Genomic DNA, 21,510 nt, shown 5'->3' with positions numbered 1-21,510 from the left:
CTGCAGGGGAGCCCTCTGGCTGTCACGGTCTTTTCGTCTCATGTTGCATGGTCCACATTCTCGACACCATCTCTCGATTGCTTTCCTCATGCCAGCCTAGTAGAATCGCACACGTAGCAGGACTTTCAACTTCTTCCACCCGAAGTGTCCTGCTCCATCGTGGTACGCTTCTAAGACCATTGACGCATCCCGCCTCGGGACTACCACCTGCCAGACCAGTTTATGTGTCCAGGAGTTTATGCTTCTTCGACACAGCTTTCCCTCTTAGATGAACAATTTGCCCTTCTCCTTGCACAACTGTTGGGCTGCCTGTGGAGCATCTGGATCAGGGTGCGAGTCAGCTTGCGTCAGCAACTCCTTGACTAGGCGGACAGCCGGGTCGCTATCCTGCGTCTCTGCCCATCCATGGTGGGGCAATGGGTTGAACGTGGCCTCTTTGTTGGTGGAGCATTTGTCCCTCACACAGTGGGAGCACTGGGTCACCCTATGACGATGGAGAGCGGGGATCTCTATCTCTTCCAGCTCTTCCGGATCTTCTCCCCCATCTAGCAAGTTGGGCATCCTGGACAGCGCATCAGCATTTGCATTTTTGTGCCCCGCCCGATACTTGACGGTGAACTCGTAGTTAGAGAGTCGGGCCATCCATCGTTGTTCCAGGGCACCAAGCTTCGCAGTCTCCAGGTGCGTCAGCGGGTTATTGTCCGTGAAGACTGTAAATTTGGAGGAGGCGAGATAGTGCTTGAAGCGCTCTGTTATGGCCCAGACTATGGCGAGAAACTCCAACTTGAAGGAACTGTAGTTGTCGGGGTTCCTTTCCCTATGCCGGAGCTTCCTGCTGGCGTAGGCAATCACTTTCTCTCTGCCTTGCTGTGCCTGGGACAGCACCGCTCCCAATCCCACGTTGCTGGCATCTGTATGAAGTATAAAGGGTTGGCCTTAGTCGGGGTAGGCCAGGACTTCGTCTCTGGTCAGAGCCATCTTCAGTCGGGTGAAGGATTCGTCTTCTGGTTTACCCCATTTGAATGGAGGTTTCGGGTTCTTGGCCTTCTTGGACTGGCCTACCAGGAGGTCCTGCATGGGTGCTGCTATCTTGGTGAAACCCTTGATAAATCTTCTGTAGTAGCCTACCAGCCCGAGGAACTGCCGCACTTCCTTGATAGTGGAGGGTCTTGGCCAGTCCTTGATCACGGTGACTTTTTCAGGGTCTGGCGCTACACCTTCGGCGCTTACCACATGACCTAGGTACTGCACCTTGGGCTTCAACAGGTGGCATTTGGACGGCTTTACCTTCAGGCCAAAACCAGATAGGGCTTTAAACACCTCGGCCAGGTGCTCCAGGTGGTCTTCATATGTCTTCGAGTAGACAATTACATCGTCCAGGTACAGCAGGACAGTTTCGAAGTTCTTGTGTCCTAGGCAGCACTCCATTAACCGCTGGAAGGTTCCTGGAGCGTTGCAGAGTCCAAAAGGCATGCAGTTGAACTCGCTGAGGACAATTGGTGTTGTAAACGCGGTCTTTTCTTTGTCCGCCTCTGCCACAGGAACCTGCCAATACCCACTGGTGAGATCCAAAGTGGAGAAATAATTAGCAGATCTTAATGCAGCTAGTGACTCTTCAATCTTGGGTAATGGGTAGGCATCCTTATGTGTAATGCGGTTAATCTGCCTGTAGTCAACACACATCCTCATTGTACCATCCTTCTTTCTCACGAGAACTAATGGAGCTGCCCAGGGGCTACAACTATCTCTGATCACCCCAGCCTCCTTCATCTCCTGTAACATTCCTTTGGCACATTGATAGTGAGCTGGAGGTACAGGCTGGTACCTCTCTTTAATGGGTGGATGATCTCCCATGGGGATATGATGTTGGACCCCTTTTACCTGCCCAAAGTCTAATGGGTGTTTACTGAAGACCCGCTCATACTCTTGGACCACCCGGTATACTCCATGCTTTTGGTGCAAAGGGGTGGAGTCAGTGCCCACTTGTAGCTTCTGACAACAATCCTCCATCTGCCCCTTGGAACCATTATCCTCCGCCGGTTTGGATGGAGGCAGGTGTTCCACTGTCTTTATTGAGTTGTTACTGACAGTAAATAACTTAGCAAGGGTAGCATACCGGGGTAAATGCACCTCTTTCTCCCCACAATTCAGGATGCGGATTGGCACTCTCCCCTTGCGGACATCAACTACCCCCCTGGCTGTCAAGATGGTGGGCCTACTGTCAGAGTATACGGGTTCTACCAGGGCCTGATAATCTTGACCCCTGAGACCATTAGCTGCTCGACACCAAATCAACATTTCACTCCTAGGGAGCATTGCAATGGGGAACGGATCACTCATCCTTACACTGCCAATTTCTCCACCAGACAGTTCCACCTGTTGTCTTTTCATCAGGGCTCTGATTTCTTTCTGCAGAACCCGCTGCTGACTGGAACTGGCAGTCTCTGCGACCTGTTGTAACAAAACAATAATTTCTGCAAGACAATTTTCTATCACATTAGTGCCTAAGGTTATCATGGGATGACTTTCTCGGCGATCAATATCAACAATAATCATTCCTTGGGATGGCAATTCTACTTTGCCAACTTTTATGGTCACTTCTTTATACCCCACCTGAGGTAAGGGCTGACCATTGCTGGCATAGATACTAAGATGTTCATCTGGACGGCGGGTAATGTCTGAGTCAGTCCAGTATCGTTTATAAAGGATATATGGGATCGTGGTCACCTGGGACCCAGTGTCCAGCAACGTGTTCATTGGGATGCCATCAAGCACGACAGGTAGGACCGGTCGTCCTCCCACATACTTGTCTCGCCAACTTTGTGGGCCTTTTCGTCTTACTCCTGGGTGTTGGCCCTCTGCCCCAGGTGTTGCTTGTTTAAATTGCAGAATCTTGCGTAGTGTCCCGCCTTTTTACAGCGGTAGCAGATGGGTTGTCTGTCCTGGTCGTAGCGATCGCTGTTCCTCCCTCTGATCGGTGGAATTCTTCTCTGTCGTCCCCACGGGACGTCATCTGGACTGGAAGCCAGCTGGATCTTCTCTTTTGGAGACACTTGCATGGCCTGCACGGTTTTGGTTAACGCAGCCACACTTTTGGTCAGCTCCTGGACCTGAAGGCGCAGGTCTGCAGACGGGTCATTGTCCAGAGTCTGCACGTCAGCCTCCACAGGTTCTGGTATAAAGGATGCCACCTCCTGGTGGTAGGTAATAGCTGGGCGCCGGTGGGATACAGCGCCTCCTGGTGTTGATTCCCGCAGCACCCGGATGGCTCTGTCTTTAAATTGCGCAAAAAGTCCAGATCAGGGTTTTGCAGAGCCATAATGCGCCGCTGTGTCCTGTGAGCGCTGGACAGCAGCCCCTCAATAAACTGCTCAGTCAGCAATCTGTCCTCATCATGCACACTGTCGGGGTCTACCTGTTTGATGGCCCGCAGCACCTCCTGCAGGGTTAGAGCATAGTCCCGTACACTGTCCTACACCCTTTGTTTGCACCCGTAAAACTTAATTTTAATTTCTGCTGCGGTGCGGGTGTCAAAGATATCCTTCAACCGGGCCAGTATTTATTTTACAGTGCCTTTGTCCCTGCCCGGCCAGGACTTCACTTCTCTCTGGGCTGCACCGATTAGCTGGCCTATGAGGATGCTGACTTTTTGCTCCTCAGACAGGGGGTATACTTTAAAAAACTGCGCAATCTTTCCTCAAAGTCATTCAGGGTGTGCGACTCCCCTGAGTACAGGGGCAACCACGCCGCCCCGGTATATATGGCATTGATAACGGCATTACAGTGGCAGCGGCCGCGCCTGCGGTTGAACCCTCTTCCATGTTGGGCATCTTCCTCCCCCCTAGTGAACCTCAGCCAGGTCCTGGGCGTCTCCTCACGCACCAGTATGCTGCTCTGCAGGCGGAAGGATCTCTTACCCGGCGGTTACGGATCGGGGCTTCTTTCTTCCCCGCGGCGGGCGGCAAACCACGTGATCACACCATTCAATAAAGTCTATGGCACACAGGACCCGGTTATACTGGGCTTCGTGAATCCTGTTCGTGACGCCAAGTTGACGCGCCCCCTGGGCCGTGGGGTACCCGGTGCCGGGCCGGTAGATGCTGGGGGAATGTCACAGTGGCGGTGACCCGATCCGTGACCCAGGGCAGTCAATAAAAGGGGTTATGTATAGGGGATTTATAGTGTTTTTATAGAGTTCGTGACGCCACCTGTGGAATGCGGTTAAAGGGAGCCGCCGCTGCGGAGCAGTCCTCTGAAGCTGATGTTACTGCAGCAGGGATGGTGTGGCTCTCCACAGGAAGAGCTAGCTCCAGGGCAGTGTGGATATTGCAGGTTGTGCTGGGCGTTGTAGTTTGGGGTTGATGGCGCAGCAAGAAACACAGAGACAAAGTGCAGTCCCAGGGTCTTTACTGGTGCTGATTAAACAAGCCGGGACTAGAGTACTGGCTAGAAGTGGAAGTCCGGGCAGCCTGGAAGCAAGTAAAGAATCCTCCTTGCCAGGTGAAGTTGGAGGCCTTCCCTATCCACTAAACTCTGTGGCCCTGCTGCTTGTAGCGGTGCGGTGACCCTCGTCCCTGAGTGCGGCGTTTCTGTGCTCACCCGTATGGCAGGCAGCTCGGGCCTTGCTGGTGCGTCGCTCCCTTGTGGCGGTGCTGGATCCTGCGGTGCTGCTGAGCCTCCGGGCGTCTGATGGGGCCAGGAGACCTGCAATCTCCTGCCCTCCGGTTTCTACTGCTGGGCCTTCGGTGCCCCACAGCCTCGGACTCCAGTGTCCGGTTCTTCTGTGCGGTACTTCTGGGGTGAGCTGCCGCACAGCTACAGTCCCCAGCTCCTCTCCCCTCGACGTCCTCTCTTCAACTCCTCACACTAAGACTAACTAACCCCGCCCCCAGTTTTCAAGGGGAGTGGCTCCCCTTGCTGGTCTGGAGCCAGGAAAGTGTTGCATGTTTAGTATACCTGACTAGGGGATCCCTGCTTGCTTCCAGGCATGGCATTACCTCTTTTGAGGAAGGCAATGCCACTGTGGCAACCGGCCCCCAGGGGTTCCACAGTGACAGCAGCGGTAAGCAGTGGTCATCAGCCTGAAATTGCACTCCTAATTCCCAGCTACCGCGCCGTTCTCACCGTTGTAAGAAGTCTGTACGCAGTGCTCTCACCGTTCCGAGCAGCGCTGCAGCGGTGACCTCTCTAGTGGTGAGAACAGCGCGTATCCTGACAGCAGAACAATGTCAGGCTGCTGATCACTGCCCTGATATACGCCACATCCTGGCACTTTCGCTCCCCACATTCCAGAGCTCAGACACCGACCGCAGACAGCCATGCCGGGGGATGCCATATTTGTGGTGTGTAAGTGTCATACTCAATAAATAAATAAAAATGGCACCCTCAGTGGCTGCAGAAAAAATAAAGGGGTGTTAAAACACCACATTTAATTTTGTATTAAAAATAATTGATTATATAATCAATAATTAATAATACAAAAATAAAAAATGCCAGTGGAAGTGGAGCCCTGGACCAGACTTGCACGACTTACACAGCTTGGTGCTAGAGAACCTGATCAGTTCTGCCTGCCTGCAGCTATCTTCATGACTCCATTCCAGTGGCCCCTGTGTAATTCCACATTCCTTTACAGGGATTAATAGATGAAGGACAAACCCTGGGATCTCGTAAACAGAGTGGTTTACGCTAAGTCTGGTAGCCATTCTTAGAGCCACAAAACAACCGCTTACAGAGTCACTTTACATTATTAAGATAACAATAAGTATACTTACCTCCCATCTGTGTACTACACCGATCTTACATCACTTGAGTGCTGCAGCCAATCAATGGCAATGGACAGGTAGCTGCGCTCACACTTTGACAGACGGAGGTGCTCTATCTGCTAGAAATGTGAACTTTGAATGTTTACAGCACTCGAGTGACATAATAATAATGCCATGACCTCACTGGGGGACATAGAGCTCACAAAGGAATCCGGTAGACTTGTATGCTTTTTTCTTCTTTAAATTAATGAAGCCATCATCCAGCATCATCATCACCGCTGATGACTTCATGATGGAGATTGCAAGAGATAAAGGATATAGACTGGGGGGTCACCTGTGCTCCAGTGGAGGTTATTATATCGAAGGATAGGGCACTACATAGGGTTCATATCAGGGAGGGTTGTTAGGAGCTTGAGCCAGAGGGTTTACCTGTTGGGCACCAATGCATGTGATTGACTCGCCCCCTGGGCAGTGGGGTACCCGGAACCGGGCTTCAGTGCGATGATGGGGGTAGTAGTGGCAACCCGATCCCGTGGCTCAGGGTGGTCAGACCAAATGCTGTGGCGGTCTATTTGTAGAGTTATGAATGTCCGACTACGCCACCCGTGGATTGCGGTCAGGGATGACCGCGGCAGCAAGGCAGACCGCTGAGGCTGATGTTGGCGTGCAGCACAGGGATAGGATAACTCCCCACGGGAAGAGTGTAGCCTCAGGGCAGCGTATGTGAATGCTGGGGGTGATAGTGCAGGCCGCAGTAATAAGAGTTCAGAGTCCGCTTCAAACAGTTCAGGGTCTTTATTGCAGATGTTATTACTGACCCAACAGGAGTACTGGTTAGGAATGGGCCTGGGTATCTGAGAGCATTCGGGCGAGCCCCACTGGTCAGGGTGAGTGTGTAGGCCTACCGTTCTCTCTATGCTCTTTCTGACTATCCCCCTCTTCGTGGTGTAATAGCCCACGTCCCTGAGCTGGCCGTGTACTTCGCCTGTATGGCTTGTGACTCGGGCCTTAGGTACCTTTTGCTTTCTCCTGCTGTACTGGTCCCTCTGTGTGGCGGAGCCTCCAGGCTTCTTAGGCCAAGGGACCTGAAATCCCTCGCGGGTTGGTTCTCTGCTGCTGGGCTTGCAACCCTGACAGTCTCGGACCCCAATGTCCGGTTTTGTGCTTCTCTCAGCCAGGACCGGCTCTCGTCGCCTCTGTCCCTGGCTTGCAGTCTCTCCTCTGCCTCATGGACTCCTCAGCTGCTGCTGACCTATCCCTCTTCTCTGAGAACCCTTCTGGACACTTCAGAAGTGGGTTCTGGTCTCTCTAACCCTGCCCCAGTTCCAGCTTTTATAGGGGCAGCCAGTTCCCCCTACTGGCCTAGGACAGGAGGTGCTGCATGCTAATGGTCCCTGGCCTGGGAACCTCCCTCCTGCTCTCAGACACAGCCTTTAATATTTGTGGCATCCAGGCCTGGGGTGACACATTCCCCCCTAGTAAAATTTAGAACTCCGGGACTAAGCCTTTTTGGCCAACAACAAACAGGGTATAAACAATAACATAACATATATACAAGTACATTTTGTCCTTAAGGTCACGGCGCTTCCGTGACCGGGTGTCCATATCACCCAACAAGGTGAAGTTTTCCACAGTGTGGGGACCTGTCCCTATAAACCCCAAGTCCCTGGCCTTGGGCGTGGCGGCAAGGTAAAAGCTAACTACTTTGGACCACAAGGAGGCCACGCCGGACAGGTTTTTCTTCTGTGGCCATCTTCTCAAGAGGGCACCAGGTGCAACTATCTACATGGTAGTTCCGGTTATTCACCATCCATAACCTGTTAGTCCATCGTATCTAGGAAAACTGGAAAACAGTATTAATAATCGGGGTACAAACATAAAACATTAAATATTTACAGGTAAATGTAGACTTTGTACTCAGATCTTCCAGCGAGCTGGTATTTGACCCCTAGTGATCCGGGTTGACCTGCGTAACCCACTGTCTGGTGGTGGTCTAACCTGGCTTTCCCCACTAGCATTTAGGGTACAGCTACTAGCTGGTTTTACAGGCAGGGCAGGCAGCTGTCTTCAGGTCCTTTGGCTTACCGCAGGCATGGCAGGCTCACTGTCAGCAGAGGGTTGACTCTCCTGGGCTGCTGGCATGGGTTCTTCTGCCTCCGGGGCTGCTTGTTCCTCTTGTTCTTCCTGCTTTCCTGTAGGCTCCTGCTGGGTAGGTTGAAGGAAGTGTAGGACGGGTACCACTATTGCGTCATTTATCCGAGTCCAGGTCCGGGGGAACTCTCCAAGAACGGTGCTGACCATTTCTTCCGTGTCCACTGCGGGCTCAAGGTCATCCTGATCTTCGCTTGGACTCTGCAGTTGCTCAGGGCACCGTTTTAGGTGGTCTTTGGAGACGGTGCTAGTGGTTTCTCCTCCATCCTTGGTAATTACACATACCTTCGGGTTGTTGTGGTCGGACTGCTGTACTGTGTACGGGTCACTTTCCCACTGGTCATCTAGCTTGTGAAGCCTTCTCTTCCGCTTCAGGACCTGCTCTCCAGGTTCCAGAGGACCAGCAGGGGCGTGTTGGTTGAAGAGCCTCTCTTGTTTTTCTCTCGCTTGAGCCAGACTCCTCTCCACACTCTCCTGTACCTTCTTGTACTGTAGCCGCCGTTCCGTATCCCAGTTCGCATCTGTGGAGGTGTCCTCGGGTGTCAGGACTCCCATCTCCAGGTCCATAGGCAGCTTACCTGGTCTTGCTCGCATCAGGTAAGCCGGGGTGCAGTTGGTAGCATTCACCGGGATATGCTTATACAAGTCTATTAGGTCTGGCAGCTTCTCCGGCCATAGGCTGCATTCTTCCAGGGGCAACGTCTTGAGGAGATCAATGACGATATTATTCATTTTCTCACACAGCCCGTTGGTTTGCGGGTGATAAGGCATTGTCCGAATCTTCCTACAGCCGTAGAGGTTGCAGAACTCCTGGAAGACTTCCGCCTCAAACGCTGGACCTTGATCTGTCAAGACCTGTTCCGGATACCCGTGTGGACGGCAGAAGTGTTGTTGGAAGGCTCTGGCCGCCGTTTGGGCTTTCAAGTCTTGAACAGGAACCACAACCAGGAACCGGGAGTAATGGTCCACAATCGTGAGGGCATAGATGTAGACCGACCGGCTTGGAGCCAACTTCACATGGTCCAGAGCTACCAGCTCAAGAGGCTGCCTGGTGACGATGGGCCTCAAGGGTGTCTTCTGGCTGGTACGGTCCTTTCTTCTGAGGTGACATGGGCCGCAGTCCCTGCTCCACTTCTCTATGGCCCCTCTCATACCGACCCAGTAGAACCGCTCTCTCAGTAGGAACTCCAGTTTCTTCCACCCGAAGTGTCCTGCTCTGTCATGGTAGGCCTCCAGGACCATTGCTGCATCTCGTCTTGGGACCACTACCTGCCAGGTCAGCTCGTGCATCTGGTGGTTGACAAGCCTTCTGCACAGCTTACCCTCGTAGAGGAATAGCCTGCTTTTCTCCTTCCATAACTGCTTGGCTTCCTCTGGAGCATCCGGGCCAGGGCTAGCGTCTGCCTGGGTTAACATGTCTTTCACTAGGCGTATTGCAGGGTCACTATCTTGCGTTTCAGCCCAGCCGTGGAGGGGTAAGGGGTTGAACATGACGGTGGTTAGGTCTTTGTCTCTTACCCGGTGAGAATACTGAGTGGCCCCATACCGGTGGAACGCAGGGAGCTCTACTTCCCCCAGCTCTTCCGAGTCCTCTTCTCCTTCGGTTAAGTGAGGCATTCTTGATAGGGCGTCTGCGTTGGCGTTGGTTCTTCCTGCCCGGTATTTGATTGTGAAGTCATAATTTGATAGCCGGGCCATCCACCGCTGTTCTAGGGCACCAAGTCTTGCATTGTCCAGGTGTGTCAACGGGTTGTTGTCCATGTACACAGTGAACTTTGCGGAGGCCAGGTAATGTTTAAACCGTTCTGTGACGGCCCACACCACTGCCAAGAATTCTAGCTTGAAGGAGCTGTAATTCTCCGGGTTTCTTTCAGTGGGCCTCAGCTTCCGGCTGGCGTACGCGATCACCCTTTCTCTGCCCTGTTGGTTTTGGGACAGTACGGCTCCTAACCCCACATTACTGGCATCTGTGTGGAGGATAAAAGGCTGGCCATAATCTGGGTAGGCCAGGATCTCATCCCCCGTGAGGGCCATCTTCAGCTGGCGGAAGGACTCCTCTTCCGGCTTGTCCCACTTGAAGGGTGGCTTTTGGCTTCTGGTCTTAGATTGTCCTATAAGGAGGCCCTGCATAGGGGCTGCCATCTTAGTGAACCCGGGGATGAACCTTCGGTAGTAGCCTACCAACCCGAGGAATTGCCTCACTTCTTTGACAATTGAGGGGCTTGGCCAGCTCTTGATTACTGTGACCTTGTCGGGGTCGGGGTCTACTCCTTCTGCACTCACCATGTGCCCCAGGTACTGTACCTTCGGCTTTAACAGATGGCACTTGGAGGGTTTCACTTTCATGCCATAGCCTGCCAGGGCTTCGAACACCTCTGCCAGATGTTTTAGATGGTCCTCGTAGGTCTTCGAATAGATGATCACGTCGTCCAGGTAAAGTAGGACTGTCTCGAATTTTTGGTGCCCTAGACAGCATTCCATCAGCCTCTGGAAGGTCCCGGGTGCATTGCAGAGCCTGAATGGCATACAGTTGAATGCACGCAATCCCATCGGGGTGCTGAAGGCGGTCTTCTCCTTGTCAGCCTCTGCCACAGGAACCTGCCAGTACCCGCTAGTAAGGTCCAAAGTAGAGAAGAAATTAGCTGATTTTAGTGCGGCTAAAGACTCCTCTATCCTAGGTAACGGGTACGCGTCTTTATGGGTGATACTATTGATTTGTCTATAGTCCACGCACATTCTCATGGTACCGTCTTTCTTTTTTACCAGAACCAAGGGGGCTGCCCAGGGGCTACAGCTGTCTCTAATGACCCCGGCTTCTTTCATTTCTCTCAGCATGCCCTTTGCGTTCTGATAATGTGCGGGGGGTACAGGTCTGTATCTCTCTTTTATTGGTGGGTGGCTTCCTGTGGGGATGTGGTGTTCTACCCCTTTCACCCTGCCAAAGTCTAGTGGGTGCTTACTAAAGATTATCTCGTACTCCTGTACCACCCAGTAGACTCCTTGTTTTTGGTGCAAGGGAGTGGAGTCAGCACCCACGTGGAGTTTCTGGCACCAGTCCTCCTTAGGTTTCTGGGAGCCATTACCCTCCACTGGGGGAGATGGAGGCAAGGGTTCCACGACCCTGAGAGCATTGTGTTCGACGGCAAACAATTTGGCTAGTGTAGCGTACCGGGGCAAGTGTACTTCCCTTTCCCCGATGTTTAAGATCCGGACGGGCACCCTTCCATGGCGGACATCAACCACCCCCCCGGGCAGTCAAAATGGTGGGCCTGCTGTCTGAGTACACGGGTTCTACCATGGCTTGGTAGTCTCTTCCTCTTAACCCGATTGCAGTCCGACACCAGATCATCATTTCACTTTTGGGAGGCATGGCAATGGGGAACGGGTCGCTCATCCTCACGCTACCGATCTCACCACCAGACAGTTCTACCTGTTGCCGTCTCATCAGGGCTCTTATCTCCTTCTGGAGGACCCTCTGTTGGCTGGAGCTCGCATTCATCGCCACCTGCTGCAAAATTACAATCACTTCTGAAAGACAATTTTCAATCACGTTAGTACCCAACGTTATTTTAGGGTGACTTTCTCGAAGGTCAATGTCCACAATGATCACTCCCTGTGTCGGCAGTTCAACTTTACCAATCTTAATGGTCATCTCTCTGAACCCCACCTGCGGCACGGGCTGGCCATTGCTGGCGATGAGGCTCAAGTCACTGTCTGGATAGCGGGTTATGTCAGTGTCACTCCAGTACTGCTTGAAAAGTACATAGGGGATGGTAGTCACTTGGGACCCGGTGTCCAGCAGTGCACTCATGGGGATACCGTCCAGCACTACGGGTAAAACCGGGCGTCCCCCTACGTACTTATCACACCAGTTAGACGGGCCTGGTGACCTTATGCCTTGGGGTTGGCCCTCTGCCCCAGGTCGGACCCATTTAAAGTACAGTACCTGGCTACGTGTCCCGACTAGCTGCAACGGCAGCAAATCGGCTGTCCATCCTCAGTGTAACGATCGGCGGGCCTCCCTCTGAATGACGGAATCCTCCTCCGTCGACTCCACGGGACATCCTCCGGACTGGAAGCCAGCTTGATTGGTCCTGACGGGTCCATCTGTAACAACTGTACGATCCTGGTCAATGCAGCAACACTCTTGGTCAGTTCTTGGACCTGATGGTGCAGGTTTGCAGGCGGGGATGGGTTTAGGGCCTGCGCATTGGCCCCCACAGAGTCTGTAGCGGAGGGCGCCGCCTCCTGATGGTAAGTGAGAGCAGGGCGCCTGGAAGTTACAGCGCCACTGGGTGCGGGTTCACGGAGCACCCGGATGGCCCTATCCTTAAACTGGGCAAAGGTCAGGCCAGGGTTCTGAAAGGCCATGAGGCGCAGCTGGGTTCTGTGGGCGCTAGACAGCAGACCTTCTATGAACTGTTCAGTTAATAGCTTATTTGTATCCTGAGGTACGGGTATCAAAGGTACTCCGCAGCTGGGTCAGAATGTCCTTTACAGTCCTTTTCTCCTCATCTGACCATGATTTCACTTCCCGCTGGGCTGCACCGGTTAGCTGCCCTGTCAGAATGCTCACTTTCTGTTCTTCTGTCAGGGGATAAACTTTAAATAAACTGTGCAGTCTTTCCTAAAAGTCAGTTAATGTATGGGATTCCCCTGAGTATTGGGGCAGCCAGGCCGCTCCGGGGATGTAGGGCATGGAAAACGGCATCACCGCTGCTGCAGCCACGCTGGTGGTAGAGGGGGCTTCCGCTTCCGACATCTTCCTCCCCCCTAGTCAACCGTGGCCTACCTTCCATTGATCCTCTTCCGTAGGCCGCGGCTCCACTGGTGCTGCTCCGGGCGAGGACCTTGCGTCGCGTCCTGGTGACGTCAGCGTCGCTATCTCTCCTTCCAGAACCTTGCGCAGCGTCGGTGCGTAGGGCGGGGCTTCAGGTCTCACGCGGTTTGGATGTCTACGCCCCTCTTCTTCCCGCACGGCGTCCCGAAGATAGCGCCCGATGGCGGGAAAACGGCTGAGGATGGCGGGAAACGGCTGAAGAAGGCGGGAAATGGCTCCGGATGGTGGGAAACCTCTTTTTAAGGTACGTATACAGTCTTTTTCAGGCACGCAATACCCGTTTGTGGCGGCTTGGTCACAATCCTGCCGACTGCGCCAAAAGCTGACTCGCCCCCTGGGCCGTGGGGTACCCGGAACCGGGCTTCAGTGCGATGATGGGGGTAGTAGTGGCAACCCGATCCCGTGGCTCAGGGTGGTCAGACCAAATGCTGTGGCGGTCTATTTGTAGAGTTATGAATGTCCGACTACGCCACCCGTGGATTGCGGTCAGGGATGACCGCCGCTGCAAGGCAGACCGCTGAGGCTGATGTTGGTGTGCAGCACAGGGATAGGATAACTCCCCACGGGAAGAGTGTAGCCTCAGGGCAGCGTATGTGAATGCTGGGGGTGATAGTGCAGGCCGCAGTAATAAGAGTTCAGAGTCCGCTTCAAACAGTTCAGGGTCTTTATTGCAGATGTTATTACTGACCCAACAGGAGTACCAGTTAGGAATGGGCCTGGGTATCTGACAGCATTCGGGCGAGCCCCACTGGTCAGGGTGAGTGTGTAGGCCTACTGTTCTCTCTATGCTCTTTCTGACTATCCCCCTCTTCGTGGTGTAATAGCCCACGTCCCTGAGCTGGCCGTGTACTTCGCCTGTATGGCTTGTGACTCGGGCCTTAGGTACCTTTTGCTTTCTCCTGCTGTACTGGTGCCTCTGTGTGGCGGAGCCTCCAGGCTTCTTAGGCCAAGGGACCTGAAATCCCTCGCGGGTTGGTTCTCTGCTGCTGGGCTTGCAACCCTGACAGCCTCGGACCCCAATGTCCGGTTTTGTGCTTCTCTCAGCCAGGACCGGCTCTCGTCGCCTCTGTCCCTGGCTTGCAGTCTCTCCTCTGCCTCACGGACTCCTCAGCTGCTGCTGACCTGTCCCTCTTCTCTGAGAACCCTTCTGGATACTTCAGAAGTGGGTTCTAGTCTCTCTAACCCTGCCCCAGTTCCAGCTTTTATAGGGGCAGCCAGCTCCCCCTACTGGCCTGGGACAGGAGGTGCTGCATGCTAATGGTCCCTGACCTGGGAACCTCCCTCCTGCTCTCAGACACAGCCTTTAATATTTGTGGCATCCAGGCCTGGGGTGACACATGATGATCGCACAGTGGTAACACCAATGAGGTGATGTGGTCACAGATGTTTTGGTGTCTTATTTGGCATAGTATTAGTCAGTGACATTGCTTGATTTATTCTGATATCCCCAGATCTGTGTTGATTTTATAAAGGCAAATGTGTTGAGAAGTTACCACAAGGGTTGTGACGCGCCCTCTAGGCCTGTGTTGTGCAGGGGATACCTGGAGCCGGATCGCTGGGGGTTGTAGTCTCAGTGTGGCGGTGACCCGGTCCGTGCCCAGGGTGGTCAAACCAGTGGCAGTCTTAGGTAATAACAATGTCCGACTACGCCACCCGTGGATTGCAGTCAGTGGGGACCGCCGCTGCGCTGCAGACCGCTGAGGCTGATGTAGTTTGCGCAGCCGAGTATGGAATAACTCCCCACGGGAGAAGTATTGCCTCAGGGCAGCTAGTGTGGATGATGGGAGTGATGGTGTGAGCGTCCCAGTACTGATGGTGCTGGTGCGGCGATGAAACACAGAGACTTGTGGTGCAGTTTCCAATGCTTTACTCACAGTTTTCATCCAGGTCACTTGTGCACATGAAGGACCGCCTGAGCCGTGCTGCGTTCACCAGGCAAGGGGCTCGACCAACTCCCAGGCAATTCCAGAGCGTGGCACAGGGCTCCCTTCCTTTCCTTTCTCTGGCCGTCCCCACCAGTGACCCACCTTTGTCCAGCTTCCTCGGGCCTTCTGCTGGCGAAACCTCTCTCCGGTTTCCCTGACCCTATGTGGTATGCTTTCCTGGTGGATGTAGTGGGGGGTCGCACCAAGATGTGGTGACGACCTCCGGTCTTTGGCTGAGGAATCTGTTGCCTCCACCAATTTGGGTTCCGGTACCCTGCTCTGCCAACCCTTCACCCTGTATCTCCTGGGCATATGGGGTTCCTTCTTTTCTCGCGTCTCTGGGCCTTTCTCTGTGTTCCTTGCTTCCTTTCTCCTCTGTTCTAGTTCCTTTCTTACTTTCCTTTCCGTTCCTTCTCCTCTCTCTTTCTGCTGTTTCTGGCCTCCACTCCAGGCCTGCCTCTGGAGCAGCACCCAGCCTGAGCTGCAGCTCCCTGTCTGCTCTCCTCACAGACCGCACTGAACTGGACCCTGTCCTAAGATGGTGCCCACCTTATATACCTCCCTTATGTGTGAGCCCAGGTGACTAGCAACCAATGGGCTCCTACCTATGCCCAGAGACCCACCCCTATCTGCTCCTACACCACTGGGTATTCCACCCCCCGCCCCACTCCAGCCAGGGACAGATGCTGTCGTGCCTGCACTTCTGTCTAGTGGGAGCACCGTTGAGCTGTCCCTCGGAAATGGGGTGTGTGTGGTGCATGCAGCTAAACGAGTCCTGGTCCACACTCCATCCTTACCCGGGAGTGGAATATCACACCTCTGGTTTGAGGTGCAATACCCCTGTAGCAGCCGAGCCCTCGGGGTGCTACAGTTGTTGTCCCTATAAACTGGTAGCTACCAGAAAGTCATGGTAGCTGCAACTGGGAGAAGAAGAGGCTCAAGCCAGAGGAATTGTACACACTCTTTAAGGCTCCATAGGGGATGGCGACACAATGAGCACCATGCTATGGGGCTGTACGTCACTGCATTTTTACCTGGGGCAAGAAAAAGTCTTCAAGTTCCCCTCCTATAAAAATATCTTGATTGGATGGGATAAGGGAAATAATGACTTAAAAAGTTGGGAAACATTGTAACAAAATATAGAGCTCCATATTGAGCACAAATGTGCTGCTGCTGTGTGTGCCATTGACATGTCTGTGTTTGCTGTGCTGTGTGTGGAATGTTCTGCACATGGCATTAGTTTGGAGATAATCCAGTCTTTCATGTGTTATGGGAACTGCTTGTTTACTTTGCTCATTTTTTGTATTCGGGAAACTGCTTTAAATTCTTCTTTTTATTTCTGAAGTTGAAATGAAAGTAGCAGAGGCGTTATCTTTGTTCTTATAAATATCTGATCTTTAGACAAAGATTTTACTTCCACATAACACCCACGATTACACTGTAGATGTGATACTGACTGATAATGTCATGGGCTCATCTAACTGTAATCAAAATTTGTTCACTGCATTGGAAAAGTTAAATGTTAGATTTAGAAACGATATATTTATCAGGATTAAAAAATATGAAATAATGTTGAAAGATATTTTTTACATTTATGACCTGGGTTTCCAAAGGTTGCTGTCATTATTATTTGATTTCCTGTTGCATTTAGAAAGTCGCTATATTCAACAACAATTCAAAGAGATCATCATCCTCTATTCTTTCATCAGTCCCTGCTCCCAGTGGGGCTTACAATCGCATTTCCTTAAAGGAATTTTGTGACTTTCAGCAAAATTTCTGCAGTAGCTTAATATAACTGTATATTGGTGAATTCGATAGAGTGCTTCATTTACACAGTCAGGGCTTCTCTCTATTGCCAGATCTAGCAGCGGTCACATGATCGCCAGTAGGCCAACCATGATTTGCATACTGGAGATCATGTACCAAGTACCGTACAAATAATAGAACATTGAGAGAAGGAGAAGAGAATCTAGTCTGGACATTGACAAAAGTGGATGAGAATCTAGTCAGGACTTTGAGAGAGGCAGATGAGAATCTAGTCGTGACATTGAGAGAAGCAAATGAGAATCTAGTTTGGACATTGAGACAAGCAGATGAGGAGGATCTAGTTGTGAAATTGAGAGAAGTGGATAAAAATCTAGTCTGGACATTAAGAGAAGCAGAATTCACACAGGACATTGAGAAAAGCAGATAAGAATTTACTCCGGACATTGAGAGAAGTGGATGAGAATCTAGCTGTGACATTGAGAAGTGCAGATGAGAATCTAGTTGTGACATTGAGACTAGCAGATGAGAATCAAGTGGGGACATTGAGACAAGCAGATGAGGATCTAGTCGTGACATTGAGAGAGGTGGGTGAGAATCTAGTCTGGACATTCAGAGAATCAGATGAGAATCTAGTCTAGGCATTGTTCAAGCAGATGAGAATCTAGTTGGCACATTGAGTGCATCAGATGAGAATCAAGTCTGGACATTGAGTGAAGCGGATGAGAATCTAGTCAATACATTGACAAAAGTGGATGAGATCTAGTGTGGACATTGAGAGAAGTGGGTGAGATTCTAGACGTGATATTGAGAGAAGTGGATGAGAATCTAGATGGGACATTGAGAGAAGCAGATGTGGATATAGTCTGGACATTGAGAGAAGATAAACATAATGTAGTTGTGATATTGGGATAAGAGGATGAGAATCTAGTCGAGACACTGAGAGAAGCGGAGATACTAGTCTGCTCAATGTCCAAATTAAATTCTCATCTGCTTCTCTCAATGTCCAGACTAGATTCTCATCTTCTTTTCTTAATATTCAAAGTGGATGAGAATCTAGTCGGGACTGAGAGAAGAGGATGTAAAATTAGTCGATAAGTGACCTCTTTGCTCAGTAGCCACCTGCTCAGAAAGATTTTTTCTGTGAGTTAGGTTTACATTGCACATTATGTTCATCATCTTCTAGAGAGGATAAAGCAGTTTTGGAATTCTTTAAATCCATGAAAGTGTAAAATGTCAGCTAGTTGGCAGTAACGTATGTCATTTTCTCACAATTAACTATTTAGCCAGAGGTTATCTAAGGATACAAATATAATGGTTTCCTACAGAAGAATCTTATCTCTCAAAGATACATATTCTCTGCAGGGTAAAGATTCTCGTTGTTTTACTATACAAATGATATGCGAATAACAAGTGGTATTTACTGTACATATCTATAAGAGTATTGAGTAAAGACATTTTTGCTGAATTTCCTACAGTTCACCTCTATCAAATTTCAAGTCCACAATTACATTTTCATGTCTCAAGTATAATAGACAAAAGTGCAGATATGGTGGCAAGAATGCTTTTTTGTTTAACCATGAAACTCCTTAAGGACTGGGCAATTTTTCGTTCTTGCTCTTTTGTTTTGTTTTTTTCCTCCCCTTCTTCCAATCTCCATAATTTTTTTTCTACAGAACGAATTGTTTTTTAGAAAGACACTATTTATTTGACCATATAATGTACTGAAAAACAATTTCAAGTGCGGTGAAATAGTGAAAAAAAAAAAACGCAATTCAGCCATTGCTTTTGCCTTTTTATATTCACTGTTTGGTAAAAATTACTTTGCGATCAGATTTTCAGTATGATTACTTCAAAAGTCAAACTTATACTTTTTTTTTTTTTTATATTTTAGTTGTTCAATTTTTTTTTAACTTTGTAATAAAGTAATTCGGTTTGTGTCGCCATTTTCTAGATCAGTAGCTTTTTATTTTTCTATTGATGGATTTGTGTGACAGTTTGTTTTTCTTTGTGACAATTGTGTCCAATTTAACGTTTTTATTGTTACCATTTTGTAATAAATGAAAACTTTTATTTGCTTTTTTTTTTTTACATATTCTTGGGGAATTGTGGTAACCAAAAACAATAACTCTGGCATTTCAATAAATTTTTCCATATCAGCGTTCACAGCATGGGATCAATTTTTTTATATTGTATTAGTTTAGGCAATTATACATGCGGCAATACCAAATATGTAGTGTTGAGCGAGCACTAAAATGCTCAGGTGCTCGAAGCTCGGGCCCAGCTCACCGTGATACTCGGGTCCTCGACCCGAGCAACGAGCCCAATGTTAGTCTATGGGAGACCCGAGCATTTTTGCGGCGGCACCCCCGGCAGTCTGTAGAAAGCCTAAAAAGTGCCCAAAACGATAGTGATAGTGCTCAAATGACATGGGGACAGCATTGGGATCACCCCAGGAAGCATTTCTGACCCCCAGGTCACTGCTGTAAACAACGTGGTCAGAGGTATTAAGCCACTTTTACGGGCTCACAATAAAACGTTCAAAAACGAAACTGAAACTGCTTTCCTGTGAAATATGTTAAGGAACATCCTTTCCAGGGTAAAGACTTGTGTATAAGGTAAAATAAATAACCAAAAACAAAAATACTCCTCCACACCTTGGGCTATTGTGGCGCCCCTGAGGGTTCAGTCGCCACAGAGGTATTGCACCTCACTCAAAGGTGTGGTGCCTCCCTTCACTCAGGTAAGGAGGGAGTGCTGCACGGAACCCCAAACACCTGCATCCAACACTACACTGCTCTAGGCCGGTTGGAGGGGTGACATGCAGAGCGCAGCTGCTGAGCCCTGTCCCTGGCTGGAGTGGGGGGAACCCAAAGGTAGGGGGAACCAGTAGTGGGTGTGGATGGAGGAAGTAGTTTAGGGGAGCACTCATACAGTAAAGATATAAAAAGAAGCCATCTTAGAATAGTGCCGTCCAGTCAGAGGAGGAGAGAGTGAAGACAGTCAGGGAGCAGAGTCTCAGTCAGAGCTCTGCTCCCCAAGCAGGGCCTAGCCTTAGAGGCCCAGGAGGGGAGCAGGGAGGAAGCTCCATACTTAAAGAAGGGATCCTAGGGGATACGGCGAGTGCAGGCGGCACCCGTACAGCCCGAGCCTGCCAGGTGTCAGTAGGATCTAGGCCACAAGAAGGGGACCGGCCCCTGGCCCAGTCGTGCAGCTTCAAGCCTCCGCTGGAAAAAACGGAGGCTTCTGACTTCTATAGCAGGAGCCAAACTCTCACTTCAATCCAAAAGTAAGGTCGAGCAGCTCTGAGCAACTCCGACGGACAGGGGGGACCTCACAGCACCCGAATAGGATTCACAGTGGGAAGCGCAGGGCAGGAGGGAGTAAAGACCCAGCGTGAAGTCGGTCTAGGAAGGTATATAGGAAAGTGGGGTTCTGTCAGGTACACCCGAGCTGCCTGAGGAAGGACAAAACCCCTGCCCGGTGAACGCAGTGCGACGCGAGAGGAGTGCACCTGAGGAACTAGAACGGAACTGTGAGTAAACTCGGATGACTGCACTGAACTGCCTCCGCTCCTTCATTTCGCCAGTACCTTTTCCCTCCCTGCACTGGAATGCCCAGTGCACTTCCTCCATTCTTCTACACTGCCCTGAGGCCTGCTCCACCTGTGGGGAGCCGTCCCATCACAGCTGCCCTACCATCTGCCTCAGAGGACTGTTGTAGCGCTGGTGATCCTCACCAGACACCACAGGTGGCGTCACGATAAATCCCCTATAAATATCCCCCTTTTCACTGACCACCCTGGGTCACGGACCGGGCCAGCCACAGTGATATCCCCCGGCAACCAGAGGCCCGGCTGCCGAGTACCCCACGGCCCTGGGGGCGCGTCATGTTCTGGCGTCACGAACAGGATTCTGTGCCCGTTGCCACCGGGTACTGTGCGTCTTAAAAGACTGTGTTACTCACTGTGGTGAAGTTTTCCCGCCATTCCTGAAGTTTTCCCGCCATATCCGCCATTTTTCCTGTTGCCGTGCGGGAAGAAGAGGGGCGTAACCACTGGAAGCGCGCGAAGCCCAGGACACGCCCCGCCCCTGACGTCGAATCAGGAAGCGTCAGGTCCTGGAAGGAGCCAGAGTACGCTCTGACATCAGACGCGAGCGACGCAAGGTCCTGAAGGAAGACCGTCGCCCATGGAGCTGCGGCCTACCTAAAAGAAAAGTGAAGAAGGTAGGCTCCGGTTCACTAGGGGGGCGCAACCATGGCCGACGACCAGCAAGACGCCGGAGCACCGGATAACGCTCCTGACCGGAATCTCTACCCTGGTGACTCCGTCACCTACACCAGGCATAGAGGTGAAAGGGGCTGGTATGCCCTGAATGTCCACAGTTTGGTGGAGGAGAGCAAACCCTCGCCATCTAGAGCTGATGACCCGGCTGGGCCAGCCTATTGTGGACAGGTGCTTCCCCGGAGGGAGCACCATTATTGAACTGCTGAACATTTTGTGTGCATAATTACCCGTCAGGGTATATAGACTCCAGGCTGGGGACTGTGAACAGCCAGAGACTTATAATGTTTGAAAAATGTGACCTGCAACGTTTAAGTGAAGTGCCTCCCATAAAGGGAAGAAATGTTTTATTGTCTTGTATATAATGCGTTCTAAAAATTTGCATGTCATGTATGCACTGTTTTACTCTGTTCGAGTCCGCGGACGTGCTGTGTTTTACCGGGGGGGAATGTGGCGCCCCTGAGGGTTCAGTTGCCACAGAGGTACTGCACCTCACTCAAAGGTGTGGTGCCTCCCTTCACTCAGGTAAGGAGGGAGTGCTGCACGGAACCCCAAACAGCTGCATCCAACACTACACTGCTCCAGGCCGGCTGGAGGGGCGACATGCAGAGAGCAGCTGCTGAGCACTGTCCCAGGCTGGAGTGGGGGGAACTCAAAGGTAGGGGGAACCAGTAGTGGGTGTGGATGGAGGAAGTAGTTTAGGGGAGCACTCATACAGTAAAGATATAAAAAGGAGCCATCATAGAATAGTGCAGTCCAGTCAGAGGAGGAGAGAGTGAAGAC

General features: G+C 51.2%; 1 long non-coding RNA gene across 1 annotated transcript in view; it reads right to left on the bottom strand.

Annotated features, from left to right (window-relative positions):
• The window catches only part of LOC141160866 (uncharacterized), a 131,127-nt gene extending 125,551 nt beyond the window's left edge, over positions 1-5,576 (bottom strand). The window contains exon 1 of the long non-coding RNA XR_012250549.1: positions 5,534-5,576. This is a non-coding gene — a long non-coding RNA (uncharacterized lncRNA). The remainder of the gene's footprint in view (positions 1-5,533) is intronic.
• Between the last annotated feature and the right edge of the window lie 15,934 nt (positions 5,577-21,510).

The sequence above is a fragment of the Phyllobates terribilis genome, unplaced genomic scaffold (genome assembly GCF_046119375.1).
Source record: "Phyllobates terribilis strain yellow unplaced genomic scaffold, ASM4611937v1 Scaffold_9__5_contigs__length_417890890, whole genome shotgun sequence".
NCBI lineage: Eukaryota > Metazoa > Chordata > Amphibia > Anura > Dendrobatidae > Phyllobates > Phyllobates terribilis.
The sequence above is the reverse complement of the archived record's forward strand: the minus strand, read 5'-3'. Positions and strand labels throughout refer to the sequence as shown.